The following is an 18,606-nucleotide window of genomic DNA, read 5'->3' as shown; positions in this document are numbered from 1 at the left end:
TATTTTAATGAATTAAAATTTATTGGTAAGAAAAAAAAGTTGGTAAGATCATTAAGCGCAGAATAATTATTGCAGAAGTGAAAAAGGAACAAACTATTACTAAACAATGAAAAAACCTTATCAAAATAAACTCAATGGGGTAATATCCGGTGAACTAAAGAGCCATTCTACATTTCCTTTTTCCAATCCATCTATTTTGAAATGTTTGCTTAAAAACTGTTGAGACCAATTGGTTTTATGGCATGAATTATTCCAAAAGCTTCTTTTTTCTTCTTTCTTGTCTAACAATTTAAAAAATTAAATTAAATCCTCGTAGAATTAAAATATAAACTTAAGGATGCAGATGTTGATAAAATTGAATCTCCTCCTCGTAATGGATCAAAGGAAAATGTTTCCAAATTTTTGGTCAATAAAAAGAATAGTAATTGTACCTGCAAAGACAGGTAATAATAATAATAGAAGAAGAATGTAATTAAAATATTTGTACCAAGAATTGATGCAAAACCATGGAGTCTAAATACGCAGAACCTCCATGGTAAGTATTATATATAGTTAGTATATATAGAGCATAAACTATTCATATTGTACCAGGTTCTTTTTCTACAATTTTTGGTTTGGCGCATCCCTAATTTATCTCTATTTTCTTTCTATTTGGCTTACCCTTGATACACTCCACAATCTTGGTAAATTTCATTCAATAATGTGCATACTTGTTGAATCCTCATTATATCTCCAATAGTGCTAGTCAAAGAGCAGAAATTCTGCCATGTTACGAAATGAAGTAGGTTGAGGAAGTTCAATTCGGAAAACAAGAACTAAGACAGAAGTGTATGGGCCTATCTCAAAACGTCCCGAGAGCTTGGGAAATACCCCAAGCTCTATGCGTTCAGCTCAATATAAATAAGAAATATGGACAATAAGACAATAATAATCAGATAACCCTGATGTGGTCAGCTTTCGAATGGTTTGAGAATGCTTAGTCAGAAATAGCTAGGAATCACATAGCTGTTCTGTTGTTGGTACCAGGGCACTTCAGCTCTTATAATAATTGCTATATTCTAAAAATTAATTTTTCGAGGACTTGTTGTGGTTTGAAAAAAGGACGAAAGATGAAAATAAGACTGAAGTACCTTTAGATCTGAAGTACGAAATTGATTTTAACTCTTTCAGTCACGCTTCTAAGCTTTAGGCATTTATGTTTTATCTTAGCACATTTAGCACCAAAATATAACAAAAACTATAGGGAAAAAACTAGGCTTAAGCTTTTGATACAAATTAAACTATAATGATTTCTTGTGTCTTTATTATAATTTTTAATTAACATTCCCGCAGGCAAAACTATTAAAATAACACTGCACGTTACATGTCCTGCACTGCCATATAGTACAGATTGGAGATGCCTTATTACAACAGTTGCAGTATCTTCATGAAGTGGTCCTCGCAGATTGATGGCGACTACATTTTATACGAATTTCTTGGGGTACTGGCAGTTTGTGACGTTTATAATTGCAGGGCCTGGAGAATAAGCCGCGGAACTACGGTTGCTGCTAGTTGCTGATTCAAGCCTCTTTTTGACTTATGCCGGCGCCAATAGGCCGCGGTATACACTTCTTCGGAATTCTTTTAGACTCAGCGAACGTAGATTCGGACGTGAAGAAGACTGTAGTCATAAATCAAAAAGGCATTGACAACACAACAATTAAGAAAGTGGAAAAAATCTTATGCTACCACTTGTGGGATTTTCTGTCAACAGCATAACTTCCTTTCAGTTGATCAAAATTATCGACAACATTACGACAAGCGTTATACTCTATAACTGACCTGGACGGGATACGCAAAAAATTTCGCAAAAATTATTTTTATTTTATCACCCAAGTCAATTTTTACGTTAGTATCCTGCCTACTAGTGTAAGTATCAAATTCTAGGCAATAACCTGGCTGTGTACACATCATTTGAACATTGTACTCTCGCATAGTGAACTTTTTTGGTATATATTGTTTTAGTTTAGCTTCTGTCTTTAAATTTGATCATGCTTTCATCAATATCAACTCTTTCTGATGGCTTGTAATTTCGTTAAAACAGATTTGGCTGATCTTCTCTATTTTCTTCGTCATCGTCATCACGACAAATACTTTCGTTGTCTAAATTAAATCTTCCAACAAGTATTCCGCATTTCTCTATCTTTTAGCCTTTGCGAGTGACATGACATACTGAAAAAAAAACGAAAAATATATCAGCAGTTACATTCAAAAGTTTCATGTACATAACCCGCAACAGTCATGATGGTTAGTTAGCGAACAGATTCTTTTATCAAACACGCGAAAAAACTTCAACTTCAAAATAACTTCAACGCAAATGACGTGTCATTCATTCAATATACAGCCAATCGTTCGCAACAGTCATGAAGACTCTTGAACTGAAGGCAATGATGCTGCGACGGACAAAATATCACCATAATCATGGTGGTAGTCGTTAAGTAGACGTTGTTGCATGTTTGTCAATTGCAATGCAAACATATAACGGAGCATATGAATAGTGCTTTCCTGCACAAGCAGCTCCACACTTTCCTTAACAATTGCACAATATAAGTTTTAAAAACTCAGGTGGAGAAGGTTCGGCTGTGGTGCAGATTAGTTCGAGTCCACAATTGATCTGTAACCAATTCGACTCCTGAGGATCCGTGGCCACGCTTGTACTGTCCTTTCCGTTTGTAGATGTAACTACTTTTTTGGTCATTCATTTTAGGGGAAATGGAATGATAAATTTCCACAATATTATAAAAAGCCGATGTGGTGTCGCAACCACTGAAACAATCTCCCATTTTCACATTTAAAAATCTCAAATAATTATGTTCGCTCCAAAAGACTGGAGACAACAGACTTGAATGCTACGAAAAAGAGTAGACAGTAAAAGTAAACTGACAGTAAAAAAGTAAATAAAGAATTTGTAGATCTAAACACACTCTTAAGTTTAATTTCCGACATTTTTTTGATATCTTAGGCGAGAAAATAGCAAATAACAAATTTCTTTCCCCAAATTTATGATATTTTCGATCGATATCTAAATAACAACGATGGGTGAAAATGTGGTTCGCGAAAAAAGCAACAAATAAGTATTGCTAAAAAATTTTCGTATCTCAACTGAGAACTGATTCATTACGAAAAAACTGAATTATACCCTTTTTAGGATTACAGAAAATCGACAAAGAAATTTCGGGCGATAATTCGAACTTAAGCTTTTTAAACAGCCCATTATCCACATATCAAAAATTCAGCTAGTTCGGTTCATATTTTACCTTTATTTCTGTTATACTGTTTCCGACGTCATCATAAAGGTTATTCACCCTGAATTATAGGTTGGTTTTGAAAAAAACTTATACGTTTCCTCATGGATTCATTGTATAAATAATACGTTAGTCTAGAGCGAACATCATCGTATTTAAATTATTTAATATCTTTTCACTAAAATCAGGATCATAATTTCACAAGTTTTTTCTTGTATAAATTAGGTAGAATTTATTTTTTTATCTTTCATTCACACAAACAAAAATCAGATGTTTCTACCGCTTCGAGCGCTCCAATAATTGAATTTGAAACTATTGATGAATTAATGATGATTGAATAATTATGAAAACTATTAGTACAGGCAAATTATACGATTTTGGGCTAAAATTTTAAATTAAATTGGGCGGTTTTGATTTTCTAGATTCTAGGGATGTTTTGGAAATAAAATTACAGGCACAGATTCTCGAAATTTTGGAACTTGAAACTGAAAACTCGAATAACTCGAAAACTATAAAGAATTCGAGATAAACTACCATAACAAATAGTATAGAGCACAAAAAGTATTTGTTTCTAACCTCAAAATTTTCACCTTAAAATAGGTTTATACTCAAAAATATTTTGAATCGCGAATAACTCGAAAACTACGAGCAATTCGAAAAAAAGGGCTGGAACAAAAAATGTACAACACAAAATTCACTACAGATTTTTCTCAAGCATTTTTCCTAGCCTCGAAATTTTCACCGTAAAACGGGTTCACGCACTCAAAAACATTTTAAATTATGGATAACTCGAAAATTATGAGGATTTTGACACAAACTGCCAGGACAAATATGTGGAGCACAACATTCTGTACAAAAAAGGTTTCAATTTTTTTCTAGCCTCGAAATTTCCATTATAAAATGGGTTTAAACGCTGGAAAATATTTTGAATCACAAATAACTCGAAATCTACGTAGAATTCGAAACTTGTTATCCAAATAAACCAATATTATGTAAAAGAACCTATTATCAAAGGCAAAACTACACACTGAACTAAAGTACAACACTGAAACACGATGATCCATTATGACCTTTCTTTTTTGATATTACTACACTTTCAGTAATAAAATAACTAAATGCTTGCCTTTTTCGCAAATTAGTATGCACTTGCTTACAACTGGATGTTCCTCACAAAAATTCTACAAGGCTACATCACACTACTAACTATTTTTTATATTCTTATATTATCCTTACCTCTTTCAGATTCTTTTCTCCACAATTTCGGCACTAGTTTCAGTCAAAAATCCTGCTTATTTATGTTAAAAACACTATTCAGACATCAAAGTAATGTAGTACATCATCTGATTACTTCTAAACACGTCTTCTGCATACGCGCGTGGTTGTCGGTGACCATCTCTGCAAGTGGTAAGATTACTCATGGGGAAGAGACGAAATGAAAGCTTTAGTTCTCTTAAACTATATCAGAATATAATGTAATATATCGAATGAACTAACATTTTCAAAATTGTAAGAATAAGGATACATCATCCTGAGAATGTTTTTGTATAAACTTGAAGCTGAGATTCGAAGCTTCAAAATGAGTAACCACATTTTTGTGAAAGAGAAACTATTAAAAAGTCTGTGAATATAGAAATAATAATCTACCGAGAACGAAAATATTAATATTAATAATAAAACTAACGATAAATCTTTCATTGGGTGTGCTTGTTTATTATATCCATTGAAATTTCAAATGCTTATGTATATATACCTCTTCATCTCGCAACATTTTCGAAAAATTCTCAAGTCGAAAATTATGCTAGCTTACCCGAGTAAAAAATAGAGATCTTAACAATCATAATACATTTTGATTTTTTGAAAACGAAGAAGTTTTCCAAGAGTTTCCATGTGCGTCTGGAACATAAATTGGCTTGAATTCGCACTGGTGGGAATTCGCGAGCAGATGCTTCGGCTTTCTGAGTTGAGGAAGGTTTACTCAGAAATAGTGGCTCCAGCGAAAAAATTCTATGTTTTACAGTTTTTATCCAAACAGTTCTTTTCGAATTCTTCTTAGTTTTCGAGTTATTTCATTTCAATTTTTTTTTATTTACAAGTTACAATTTTTGGAAAAACCAGTGCCCGTCATTTTGTTAAGAGTTCCTAGGCTTATTCAGTATCAAGCGCCCAATTTAATTTCGGGCTTAATCCCATTTTAACTGTACTATATAGAATGTATTTTCTACGAAGTTTTTTAGATGAAAAATTTGGATAACTAGAAACATATTCTAAACCACAATTAGTAATTATAATTTTGTTTTGACGCAAATTTGTGGAAATAAATACGTAGGTCCTCTTATAGTATATAAATTAAATACAAACTATTAAAGAAACGTATAGGGTGACATAAAAATTTTTACAATGTACTGCTAAGTTTTAATGCCTTTATTTTTATATGAAAATTATTGGTACACCCAATAAAAATTGTTTCACGTCATAGACTGGTAATAATTCTCTTTTGACTACTTACATACTATAAGTGCTATATTGGCCGAGAAAGTGGCAAAATTACAAAACGATTTTGCCCGATTATGTACAGTTCTATATTTCTTTGTCTGTTTTTAAAGACTCAAAAGTAACACTGGTACACAGTTTGTTGGGTTGTACCATATTTTCCTAACTGATTTCTTGAATAAACAAAAAGCTTTTGTTATTTTGGCAAAAAAGGGCCCCTCACCTAAATTTCTTAAAATCATTATCAGCATATTTTTTGCTTCTGTCGTTTTATCTATCTATTGCAAATTGTTTGTGTATAATTGTAAATGTCGGTGTATTGCGAAGACCTAGTTCAGTACGAGGCAGAACTACCACAGCTAGATATGACTGCTTTCTTTCTTCTAGTGATTTAAGAAACTGAACGTTCACGGCATCTTCACTTCTAAATCATCTACAAGAAGTGAGAAATATAAACATAAGGTAGTGGATAGTTCAGAGTCGACTTCATGCTTTTCGAACTAGTCCTAATGGACCGTGAACACTGGATGTTAAGTTGAATTTTACACGATTGCTTGGACAATAGCGGATTGGAGTCGCATACTGTCTTCCCATGAATCCCGATTCTGTCTTATGGGCTCAGATAGACGTGTAAGAGTGTGGTGACGACAAGGCGAGAAATATGCTTAAGCATGTATTACCGAGCGACTTCCATTTGGTGGAGAGTCAGTTATGGTTATCTTTTCATTCATATTGTTGCCCAAAAATCCTCTCAAGACTGTTAAGAATGAGTTTCAAGCTCTAAGTTTTGCATGGTAAGTGTTTCTATAAAATTAATATCGCTATTATATTTTGAAATGTTAAGAGGAAGTGGATTTGAACCACTCACCAATTGTAACTACATCACAGTGTTCACTATAGTGATATATAATCCGCATATTCAACATGCCCAGAAAAATTTTGGAACACAGAAATTGTCATAATGTACAAGTTGAGCCCCTTATTATAAATGTTGATGACAGTAAAAGTTCAATGTCATCTAATGGGGAATAGTAAACTATGTTTATTGAGGTGAAAATGAAGATTTTGATACACATATTTTTTCCGATTTCTCTATACGGTGTTGGCAATAAGATGCTATATATAATCATTTAAAATGTATGTATTCCATATTTTGACAATTCACTTTATATCTATTCCAAATTTTACGTTCACATTGTATATTTTTGTAATAATAATTGTGCATAATGATTCATAATTTATGTTCATCTGCTGTATAAACTGCAAATTATATCTCAAGTGCGGAGTGCAGTCCTGTTACATGCTCGGCTTTGGCGTTATCACCCTGATAACGTACTCTATGCATAAATATGTTTTGATTTACTATTTTTCTCCGATAAATAGTCTTTTGTAGAAATGCGAGTGACTTTGGTCGTAGAGAGAATATAGTTTGTTACTCAATTATTCACGCTAGCTAATACTCGTGTTCATTTTTTCGTTTTTTCTGCCGTTCTAACTTCGTTACAGTATGAATTGTGGAATTTCTTAAAGCATATTCATTATGAATATTATTTTTATTATTTCTTTGGTTTTTGTTAAACTACTGGGCAAAGTATAGTTATATAAATAATCTCACTAACTTTACAGTATGAAACAGACAATGAGAAAACGCTTGGATTTGTGTTTTTAAATTGAATGCGCATTCTTATTTTAAATGCAACCCTCTGTATATTATTTATTATATGAATTTTAGACAAAACTTTTCTTAGCTTAGCAAAAACTACAATACTCGCTAAAATAGCTGAATTGACAAACAAATGAATGACAAATGGAATGAAACTTGCCACCATATTTTACGATCATACCTTGTATGATTATTATATTATTTATGCCGATTTGTTAAGGCGAAATAATAAACGATTTGTATTAAAGACATTTTGTGCTTCATCGACCGATTTCTGATTACATTTCCTATCACATGACATCCTGTCTATTTTTAAAAAAATGCGCATTTAAAAAGACAAATCGACGACTCAAAACGTATTTCCCAACACACCCATATTATTTATTAACAAGTTTATACATCTGGCTATTTCACACTGTAGAATAAATCATTATTTTCCAATGTTCTAAAATAACCGGTGAATCCCCCGGTATACAACGTAACCATATAATTATGATTATTAGCCTATTCCACTGGTTATAAAATAATAATAATAATCTACTAAATGACGCAATTCGTGAGACTGACGTAATTGTTGAAAAAAAAATTCAAATGTAGCAAAATCGTGAAATAAAAAATTTGGTGTAAACATTCGAAAATGTTATCGGAAATCGGCCGATGAAGCACAAAATATGTGCAATAAAAATCGTTTATTCATTATATCGCCTTTAAAATAAGTCCCTTCATAAATAATACAAGGTAGGATCAAAAATAGTTATTTATGCAACAAGTGAGTAAAGTAATACGTTTTTTCACGAGTAGGATGGTTTGGCAATTGCTACGAGTGGAAAAAAGCTACTTTCGAGTTTCATACAAAATTTTTTCCACGTCCGTAGGCTTAAAAAAATTCGACAAAACTTTTACCAATTTTTATTTTGTAATAATAATATTAAAAGTACAACTGTGAACATTATTAACTTGGAGTGAAGAAGAAGTTGAATTACATTGTAATTGGCAACATTTAACGAGTTCAAATAAATAACATCGTCTAGTACTTATCGGATTGTTGGTAGGATCGTAAACATTTACAATGTTCCTTGAAATCGAACTAGCTGTTAAAATTTAAACTGCGGAATCTATTTTGTTTTTTATTGAGTCGTCTACGTAACCCTCCGCAACTTGTTGGATTTCCACCCACTGTGCTTCTTTAGTTGAATTATATCACCACCGGAATCCACTAATAGAGACGATGAAGAGCGTCGAAATGTATGCCCAGTGTAGTTTTTTGATTGGGTAAATTCAAATATGTTGCGATAAGAGAGGAAATTTTTGAAAAGGTATTGATACCTTGGGTTTTGCATTTTCCATGTCTACACTGCAAAAATTTTTTATAAATGTCTACCAAGTTTAATCTATTGTCAGATATTTTATCAATAACAGTAAATCGACGTTGAACATGAGTTTTTGTATCAGGTACTGTGATGATTAAAACATTTCCGGTATTATTAATATCGTTCATTTTATATAATTCCTCCCTTCGCAGAGTTCCTGTGATTCCGAATATTAAAGTAACCTGAAAGATGTTACAAACAATATCTAAGCGCACATTAAAATTTTTTGCTGCCATACCTTTTGCACGAGATAATGATCTTCTGGAGCTTGCAGCAGAAACTTATTAATTTCTTCACGGCCAAATGTTTTAGATTTTTTAGGTCTATATCCAAATGATTTATTTGAGATTCGAGTATTTACCGATATCTACGTTGTTATTTGCCATTAGGGTGCCTTTCAGTTTTGAATAAGTCGACCAAAATGTTGAAGACTTCCACATTTTGGATTTAGTTTCAAAGTAACCTAGTAACACTCTTTCTGTGAAGCTGTTCATGCCTTTTTTAGTACGTCATTCCATAAAAGAATGATATTTTTTTAAATACTGTTCCCTGGATTTCTCAGGGAAAACATTCATAGTCGTTGCAGTTGCTGATTCAGCAACATCTGGTGTGCAGTTCAAACTTATAATTGCATTAAAAAATGACACGATACGGCACTTTTTTAACGCAAAAGCGTGAAAAAATTAACCGCTACGGTACTTTTTTTCAGGCTTTTCAACCGATTCGGAAATTACAAACTTTATGAATGCAAATAAATGAAAAAAAATGTGATTATAACGGACGTAGAAAAAATATACTACATCCCATTCAAGTTTGTCAGTCTGCTACTCAAGCTACTTTAGAGAATTTTTTAGTTTTCAATGACTCAAATAAAGTATTAATTATTGGGGAAATCCGTTTTTTGAGAGAAAACCCAAACGTCCGCTGATAAACAGGCCGTAGAATAATTTTTTACATACAGCAATGTATACAGGTCATACAAATTTAAAAATATGATTTGGATAAATCTTTCAATGCAATTTATTTAAACGAAATTCTATATAAACAATCATATATTGAGCACAACTACAAACTGTCCCTAGTGAATATACTAAAATTAATATACAACTAGCTGTTCAATTCATATCTACCAGTCAGATATCTGACGATGTTGAAATTAGCCAATCATTAGTAGCACTTTTTCTAAAATCACACAAATTATGATATATCTAAAAAAGTACAACACTCTAGTATTCTAGTAGTAACAATCTGTTAACTGCTAACTGTTAACTGTTAACCTAGTACACCAATACTCACAATTATAGTCTGAAGATGATAACTTAGTTATCAAAACGTGCGATAAATATTCTAATGGCTTGATGTAATAGTAACGTAAATGGTGTTGTTTAGTATAAATATCACCTACGTTTCCAAAGTTGCTAACTTAGTTCTAGTAGAGACGCTCAGAAAAAGTTGTGTTGAGTTAGGAATTGTGGGAATGATAGATCCAATAACTCTTGAAAAAATAAATGATGATAAAATGATGGGAAAAATGTTTTACAGCTTTTTGGTTTACAAGATTTCAAACTCACTGAATTTTTTCAGGATTAAGTCCAAGCTATATCAGCTTCAATTGACAGAACGGACAATGCAGACAATCTGTCTTGGCTCATTGTGCTTCTCTTAAGTATGTCTTAATCAATTTTTACTTCGAAAAGCTTCTCGCAGCGAAAGCTTTACTTACTGGTACTACGAGCATTATTCTAATTGTTAAGTAAACAGATATACTTATTTAATAAAATATACTGAAAGAGTTTGCGTTTACACTCTAATTTGTATGGAAAGAATGGCGTTACTTCTTTTCCATATTGAAACCTGTACTAGTCCAAGTTTTTTGCGAGGCCTCATCAAGAGCGATCACCTTCGCCTACCACCGCCACTGCATGGAATATAAACCAGTACCGCAAATAGCTAATTTTTTCCTAACCCTGTACATGCTAATGTGTCGAATAATTTCAACAAGATGATGCTCCTCTTCAGGTCTCTTCATGAATATATTTATGCTATATTTTGAAACAGATTGAAAGTTAGAAGAGGACCTATACCACCTACTAATCTTTTGTAGCTCTTTTAAAAGTGGCTCTCAAGAAGCAAAGTTTTTTTAACATATTTTCAAATTGGAGCATTAATAGAGGGATATAAGATTTTTTTTAATTGATTCAGTATTGTTACGAACGCGCCTCCGCCCTAGAGCCGGTCCTCCCTAGATGTAATAAAAGTTTTTATATTAGCAGGCGCTTTATTTACCTTGTTTCTCTTGAATAATTTTTAGGAAGAACTATTTATTTATTGGTTTTGTTTCTTTATTTTCTATGAGTTTTCTATGAATATCAATTACAGATTATATATGGTTCGAAACCCTTGGAGAAAATTTTGTTTGATCTACCATGGGCGTAGATATTTTATAAATACTTGTAAAAATATGTATATCTTATGCGTATTCGTTAGAAGGTAATCAAATCATTATAAATTGGATGGCATTATACGCTGTTATTTAGACAGATGCACTTAATTGTAGTCCTACTTGGAACTTATTATACCTCGTTAACTTGCTGCTACAACTGAATATTAAGTTATAAAACGAATAAAATGTACCTGCCTGTAAGGTAGTTTGGTTTAAACAGGCTACCAGATGTGAACTGAGTCCTTTTTGTACCCCATTTGACTAATAGAACTTCAGTAGTCTTTTATCTGATGCAAATAATCTTGTCGCCATCGAACTATTCTTGAAGATTCGGGTATTGCCATCTGTTCTTTCAGTTGCTTGTGGTTAAAACCAGATGCTGACAAAATTTGACGCAATGTTTCTAAGCTGGTATAATTGTATTCTGGATAACTTGCTAACTTTCGCTGTATTCCAATAAACAATCAGAACAGACAGAAATAGAAAGTAATCGAAGAATTTAAATAAATTAATGTTAAGTGTTAGTGATACATGAATTATTATGACTTAATTAAGTGTAGTGTACAGTATATAAATAAATTAAGAAGAAAAGAGACAGTGTTTGACCGTATAAATAAATAAGAAAAACATTACACTGTTGAATTTATTAGTAATTACAGATTACTTAGAGTATCACTCTATATTTTATGAAGTACGCGAAAATATTTTATTTCGAATTTTTAGGAAGAAATTGCTTCATTTTATCAGCTTTTTAGGCAGATATGTACTTCTAAGAGCTTTGCAGAATAATCAATGGCACAAAATTGGCACAAAGCGTCTCTGAATTTAATAAAGAATGAATTATTTATTTATTTTAATTTAAATATAGACTGTAAAGATGCTATGCGATTGCTCGGTTCTCAGCAGACATACTAATTCAATAGTAACTGCAAAAAGCAACAAACATGTTTTCAAAATAAAAACAAATTGTATGTCTATGCTGTTATCAAAAGACACCTGCAATATAATGAAAATATATTTATTATCTTTGTAATATAAAATTAATTCTTTTTGTATTTTATCATTCTTTTGCTTGGCTTCAACCGTTGTTGTTTTACTTAATAAACCGATTTGAATTGTTTTTAAAAACGTTATTTCTAATAAGAAATATAAAAATAGTACTTTTGATATTATATATTTTTTTATTATCTATAACAAACAATGTATTTTAATTGCCGAAAAAAGGTGGCCATCATAATTGTTATTTAAATCAGATACAAATAGTTTACCCGTCAATAAGGAAACAATAGACGGACAAAAAATTGTTATTGAATTCTTGTGGTAAAAACATTATAATTTTTTCCTATTTTTTTCTTCAACATGCTAACAACATTCAGTTCACAGAATTGCATTTAGATACAGGCAGGCTTCAAAATTCATGAAATTATTAAAACGATTAAAGGTGGTTTATATTTTCGTGGTTCCTTTATTTTTTCCCGCATTCCGCTAAATTTGGGGACATTTTTACTGGAAAGGGCCTTTTACTCTGTAAACGTCTTCTATTCTAATAATAGACATGCTGCATACTGGTTTTTTATAATGTGGAAAATACTAAGCAATCTACCTGGGTCCTTTTCACTGCATTGAACATTTTTTTTCCTTTCAACATCCAAATAAATTGAAACCAGTAGTATAGAAACCAAATTATCAATTTGTTTTTTGGGTCGTGCAATTCTTGCATCATTGCTGTCACATTCTAAACGGTTCTATACAGGTAGCAAAAATTTATGATCAATCACCTCAACTCTAAATGGCATAAAAATATTATAGCCATATGAATATTTTTATTCTTTCCACCATAAGTGTCGGAATATGTTGTAATGTGGTGAAAGGTAAAATCTTCTAACTAACCTCTACCACCAATCGGTTAGTGTCACATAAAACAGTTTTATGTATCATTGAAAGTACTATAGTCCCGAATGGTTAGATTATATACTAAAACACACGTTTGTTGTTAATTATGGTACAAGTAACACCTGTTGTAGGTCAAATACAAGTTTGCTATGATCTTCTTTAGCTTCAGCTTTGTCCTCCCTTTTACTATCGCAAGCTTCATCTGCTTCTTCTACCTTCTCTTCTAGTGACTACATATGCCATAAGATATTTTATTTTGCCAACTATAACAAAATATAATTTCAATATATCTCATTATAGCTTTAAGGAATATTACTCATTAGGAAATAGTGGGAGTCAAAAGGTATAAAAAACCCAAAATGGCCAATTTCCAACGAACTAGCAACACAAGAAACTTGACCATAATTTCTTATTAGTTTGCTAAATTTAAATAGCTAATCTCCGGTACTTAACAAGGTGATTAAATCGAAAACAGCCAAAGTCCTGTTAATAAATGCTATAAAAATAATATATGAAAAGAAAAACTTAAATGTGATTTTTTTCGTTATTGATTTAAAAATAGGTGTTTCTAGTTTTTTGTAACTATAATTATATACTAAAGAAACCACATACTACGTCACATCATTTAACGTTTGTCTAAAGCCAGTACCACATAATACGTCCGATGCTTCCAACGTTGGACGCTGGTATGATTGGACGCATCGTGTGGTCGTAGTGCGCATGTCATTCGACGAATGTTGAGCTTCCAACGTTGGTCATGGCGAATCGGATTTTTTGACCCGCATCAAAGGAGTACTCAACATTGGAACGAAGTTGAAGCGAACACTTGATGTACAACTACACACACTTTTAGTCATCTTACGCGTAAATGCCGAATGTTTTGTATGACAAACTATAGTTATCAATATCATCTAGTTTAATTTAAAAGAATTTATATCTGTTGTATGCTGTTCATCACTTTTTTGGCACGTTTTCATTTCGTTCGGTTAGTTTGTGTGAGGTTGTAGCCTTCGTCCAACTAACGTTGGAAGGTTAATATTGACATATGGACGCATCGTGTAGTTGCAGCCGTACGTTGATGCAAACGCTGACGTATCGTGTAGTATCGACTTAATAACATACGAAATTCCTTTGTTGTAATATGTTAACCACAAAAAAACGTAGATGTAATAATTTTTGGTAATTTCTGAATTCAAGAGAAAGATAGTTATAGGAAAAAATTTAAATTCGACTATTCATAATATCTAGGAAAATTTTGGTATCTTTATTGTAAACAATATTAAAATTGTTTTTAACTTTCTATCCGTATATCCAACCTCCAACCTGTATTACGAAATATACATATTTTTAGTGGTTTTTGGTAAATACGTAATTAATTGTTGATTCTTTTGGAAATATACTGGGCCAACACTTTGATTTGATGTATGATCTCTTTCATTTATTTGAAATAATCATTTATTTCCTTGAGATATCATTATAATGAATACTAAAAATAGAAAAATTCATCAACTCTCATGAAGTACTACACACCCACGAAACTAAAATAATATTTATATAAAAAAGCGTTTTTTCAAAACCACATGCAATAAAAATCCTCTGGAATAAAGGCTGTAATAAACTGAAAACTCAACTACTGACAACTACACTTTCCCAAAATTTGAAAATGCACTAAATAGTAAAAAATAAGTACAATAGGGGCCGTGGCAGATAAGGTTGGTATGTATGACATCAGAAGTTGGTGATAAAATAGTTTTGGAAAAAGTTTTATTTATTATATACTATTTTTTACTATTCAGTCTTGTTAATCCCAATAATTAGTTATAATTACATTTATCAGAAGTAATTATAGAAAATGTAGCCGAAATTTGTATTTAATGTTTAATATTAATAGCGCCATCTATTGCAATCTATATAGATAGTATAATTATTACTATTGCCATCTATTGGTAAAATAATAACCTAGTCAATTGATTGGTTGACAGGAAATTAGGTAAATATTTGATCTAAGAAAACACAATGGAAAAACTTGGCAATACTACGAAAGAAGCTGCAGCAATGGCTAAGCGCGTATGTAGCAGTGAACGAATAAAATAGGTTTTAACACCTTTATAACGTGCTTTGGAGAAGAACCAAAGTAACCTTTATACCTACCAAAAATCCTGTCGAGAATATGGCAACGACATAGTCATCTACGCATGGAGGAGCTTTAAGAATACACATAGTTCAAAAATGGGTTAACTACATGTGGAGTTGATCAGTGAAACTAAATACCAACCCGAGTAAGATCTACCTAATTTTCTTCTCTAAGAAGAAAAAACTCGATCTCAAGCCCATCAAGCTATTTTATATATAGAAAATTATATCTAATTTAATTATGCATTTTTTTGGTTAAAAACAAAAAAATTTGTTTTATATATTTCCAAGAACAAAATCATTTTTACATTTTACATATTTTACCGAAGTATTCTTAATGCGATAAATTACATTTGTGATTACCAAAAATATAAAATACGGTTTCGCTTAAGAAAATTAATTTAAAGGTTCAATTTCATGTTGACGCTCGACGCTGGCTTAAACCGTCAAATGAGGTCACGTGATATGATTTCGACTGAAGCGTCATCTTAAATTAATGTAGCGTCAAAAATAAGAGCTTCAAGCTCCAAAACTGTGAGAAAAAAAATCACTTAAAATATATCACCTCTGATCAACAGTCTCTTAACCTATAAACATAAAGTATGTTAAATAATATATTCATTAAATAATGCACATGTCACATCATTGTTAAGTTTCATGGCTAAAGTCAAAATTGTCGTAACCTCATTTGACGCGCTAAGTCAGCGTCAACATGAAATTGCACTGTAACACACCAAGAGTGCATTCCATTAAGCTTTCACGGCGCCTAAAATACTCTTTTGGGCGTTCCACCTAGCGACTACGATCATTGTGGTCGTGGCTAGAACATCACTCGTGATTGCAACCATGAGAATCTATCTCATTATTTGATGCGATATGGGATATTGAAGCTTTCCTATGATGCGTTACCAAATATTTTACTATCACCACAGAAGATATTTTGATTTTATTTTAATGTAAATCAGCTTAGCACTCCACTAAAAAAATAAATAACTTACAAATTGTAACATAACTTCTTAAAGCTTTCGCTTTATTTTCTCTGTTTTGCCATTCATTAACATTTATCTTAACCATATATGTAATACTTCTATATGGACAGTTTCTATAAGTAGAAGCCGTTCAGACTAAGGGAGAAAGAATGATAACGCTTTCTCTATCCTCTGATGTTCCAGCTCGGCTTTGCGCATTCTCAAGCTTGCGTAACCCGTACGAGGTATCTATCACGAGAGAGAAAATATTATATTGTCAGTACCTTAATGGTGGGTTAATTTCTTCCCGAAAAAACTGTCCATATAGAAGTATTACATAAAGATCTCAACGCTCAAAACACCTCATAATTCATTCCACTTGGGCTTACGATTGTAACGCTATGGACCAAGTGGAACTGAAAAGATCTTGATCGTGAACGTGATTGACGTGAGTGGCTTAGTGGAATGCACCCCAAAACAACACTGTAAGTCTACTAATGACAAATGACGTTTTCTTATTGGAATGCTTTAAATTTTGCAAGTATATCACATTATCGCCCATGTAGGTGGTTTGTGTTGTATTACTTGTATATGATGTATCACTATGCATTGTGGCATTTATTTGAGGTATAAACATTTGAGTTTTTTCAAGAAACTCGTAAACAATGAGTGTATTGTGTGTAACTACTTGAAATGAACTACACCTTTGCAAAGACTAGTTGCATTCTTCTGTGGATTACTTAATTTATATTCCGTTGGAAGTGTTTTGTTTGAAACGAACGACATTAAAATGCATTGTAAGTGCATTGGGTTGAGATTAAATTATAAGTGGTTTTAAAATGTTCTATTGGACGTGAGGATACTCACATATTATTATTATTTTACATATATAGTTAGAAACATGAAATCAGAAACGTTCACAATAAAAGAAGGAGTGCGACAATAAGGCAGCACGAGCCCATTACTATTAATAGATTTTATGAATGAATTAGAAGTGCTGAAAAAAAAAACTAAAACAATTCATATTGGATTTCAGCAATTAGATAATCGTAGCAGAAAACCATAAAGATCTACAAGAAATTTTGAACAACAAGATCCAAATTCTGACAGAAAATGAAATGAAAATAAATAAAAAGTAAACCAAAGTTATGGTAGTGTCGAATGTAAAAGAAAAAATTCTCAATAGAGAAGAGTGCAATTTGACTTACAGGCGATCCAGAGTTGACCAGAAACTTAGACAGCTTAGAGCATAGAACTGTACAACATAATCCCTCTTAAAGCAGTATCTGCAAGGCCTAATTGAAAAGTAGAAAGAAGCACAAGATCAATATCAGCAGCTTTCTACAAAAAAAAAATAGAGAAGATGAACAAGTTATACTATGCACTAGGCAAGGGGCTCATTAACAAAAAGAAAATTGCCAAGGAAACAAGAAAAGAAAGAAACAAGAGTAAATTGGGAGCAGAAGAGTGAAAAGAGTCACTAGAATTGATAAGAGAAGATTTAAAAGTTGCACCCATACAAGAATTCATAGAAAGGAAAAAACCAAGATGGTGGGGTTTCCTAGAAAGGCCATTTAAGAAAATTGTGGAAAATATAATGCCAGGAAAAAGGAATACCACAAGAAATTAGTTGAATAGTGAAACCCCCACACCCTATATAGTAAAACAAACTAAAGACCATTAGTTTTAACACAAAAATCAATATCAGTGATATAATAAACTAATAAATTATCATCTCTAGTTACAAATAATTACCATTATATATAATTTAGATTTTGCGACAGGTATTAAACTTTAAAATAAGAAAAGTCAGGCAAAGTAGACTTGAATGGACATTATCACTTTTCTCAATGAGACTTTTTATATGATGTTTCAGATAATATTGAATATTCTTTGTATTAGATTTTTTATATCCATTTATACTTTTGAGAAGTAAAATCAGATTTTTCATCTCTTTTTGTTATTGACCTAAATACACATTAAAACCTTTTGTACCTCATGCATTTTTCTGTCGTGTTACTAAAATATTTTTGAAGTTAATTTGGTTAAGTATTTTTCTTAATGTCAGAAAAAATATTCCAGAAAAGTTATATCTTTCAGCACCCCTTTATGAAGTACATTAATTTGTAATAAAGTAGCTATAGCAAAAACTACACTGATAAGAGAAGTTCTTATAATTTTAACTTTATTTTCCAACTAATGAAAGTTCAATTTATGTTTTTAATCATTTTCCCTCCCCTTATGTAATGTTTTGGCAACTCAATTATAAATAAAGACAAACAGTGATCGGGTTTATAATTAGGATTATTTTTTTCTAAGTTTTATTACTAGGCTTTATTAGTTTCAAGTTCCTGCTGACATG

The sequence above is a fragment of the Diorhabda sublineata genome, chromosome 4 (genome assembly GCF_026230105.1).
Source record: "Diorhabda sublineata isolate icDioSubl1.1 chromosome 4, icDioSubl1.1, whole genome shotgun sequence".
In the NCBI taxonomy this organism is placed as follows: domain Eukaryota; kingdom Metazoa; phylum Arthropoda; class Insecta; order Coleoptera; family Chrysomelidae; genus Diorhabda; species Diorhabda sublineata.
Note: the sequence above shows the minus strand (reverse complement) of the source record.